Source organism: Antechinus flavipes, chromosome 5 (genome assembly GCF_016432865.1).
Source record: "Antechinus flavipes isolate AdamAnt ecotype Samford, QLD, Australia chromosome 5, AdamAnt_v2, whole genome shotgun sequence".
Classification (NCBI taxonomy): domain Eukaryota; kingdom Metazoa; phylum Chordata; class Mammalia; order Dasyuromorphia; family Dasyuridae; genus Antechinus; species Antechinus flavipes.
In genome coordinates this window covers 259,573,697-259,575,536 of record NC_067402.1, presented here as the reverse complement: position 1 = coordinate 259,575,536, position 1,840 = coordinate 259,573,697, and positions in this window count along the sequence as shown.

Below are 1,840 nucleotides of genomic sequence, written 5' to 3'. Positions count from 1 at the left end.
TATTAAATGTTTGTTGGTTTTGTTTCAGTAGATTTGTTTGACCAGTGCCATGTACAATTCTTTAAAAGTTCTGTTAAGCTTTTATTTAAATTTTAAAAATCCAACAATTTCTGACAAACATTTAATTATTCATATTTCTTCTATTTTGTGTTTCTGCTTGTGTTTGTCATTTGTTCACAAAGATGTTATGAGGGACTTTTTCAAGTACTACCTGAAATTTAGGTATGCAATGAAAATAATACCTTGATAAGACAGTCAATGTGGTAACTCTTGTCAAAATATAAAACTAGTGTGGTTTGACCTATTCTGCATAATTCCTCATGAAATCTTGAGAATTGGATGAGATTAGCAACAAAAACTATCTAAAGGATTTTTCATAGTAAGGTAGCATCTGAGCATCTATGTAAGGACATGAAAGGTGAAGAATTAGAAAAAAGTTTATCTGATTTAGCATTTAAGATATCATCGATAAACTTGGAGTAAGAAGTTTCTATAGAGTTTTAGGCCCCAAACCAGAATAAAAATGGTTTTAGGTGTGACTATAAGTAATTATAAAAATAATTAGACATGGTAATTAGGGGTAGATATTGGAGAGTAAATTGGAGATGCCATGGTTAAAGAAAATGGGGAAGAAACTTTAAATTAAATGTTTATTATATATTCCTTTATGTTTGTCCCTTTCACGGATCATGGTCCTATATTTACACATTTTCAAACTAGTACATATGTAGTTTTATCATATTTTAACAGAGAATACTTTAAAAGTTATAAACTGTCTTTTTTTTTTTTTTTTTGGCCAAAGAAGATAAAAAGATAAAAGATAAAAAGAAGGAAAGTTTAAAGGCTAATCTTCAAATAGGTTCTTTATCCTGGAAAAAAAATAAATATATATTCAAATTAAAGAAGTACTTATTTAGAAAAAGATTTCATGATACTTAGAAAAATTGACAATCCTTTCACACACAGACACACAAAATACCTTGAAAAGATGGCATTGTGGTCATTTTCTGTTGAAAGTATGTTAGCGTAATGGATAAAATGCTCTTTTCAAAGTAAAAACTCCATGATTTCAAATCTAATCTCTTAATTGATTCTTGCCTGGTGATGGTCTGAAGTCACTAAACTGTGAAGTGTCCTACCTTGGTAACTTAAGTCTTTATGTTTTGGAGCAGGAAATATCCTTAGCCTAGGTTTACTTCACTAAAAAATTTTAGGTTAAGACTAGAGCCTTTCTAATTCCAGATATTGTGAAAAATCAAATGAATATTTTAAATATAAAGGGTCTTTAAAAAAAAAAAGGAAAAAAAAAAACCTTTCCCTAACTATTTCAATAATACCTTCTTTGTAACCCCACATGGAGATAAAATTTGATGAGAGTTACAGCTCATGATGCATGAAAAAGGGGATAAGCTGAATACTGAAAAAAGAGTTGTTGGAGAGTTTTTCATACATTAGCCAATAGATGAAATGCCAGAAATAGGCAAAATGAAATCATCTGAATAAATGGAATTTGAGTGAAAAAATAATGATGTCAGGTGGATAAAAGTGATGTACTATTGAACTCAAATATTTACTTTTCAGATGCTTCAAGAAGTGATTCTGTAAGTAATTCTCAGAAAAGTGAGTGTCCCACAAGTTCCACGAATATGGGGTATTCAAGGCATTACCCTTGCCAATCCCTGCATATGATTAGAAATCAGGGAATCGCCACAGAGATTTTCCTAAAAGAAAATGAAGCAGCTGAAGTTGCAGCTGACACTAGAAGTGGGCCTGACACTGACTCTAAGTTTGGACTTGTTCTACAAAAAACAATCCGTAGGAAGCAGTCTGAATCACCTGT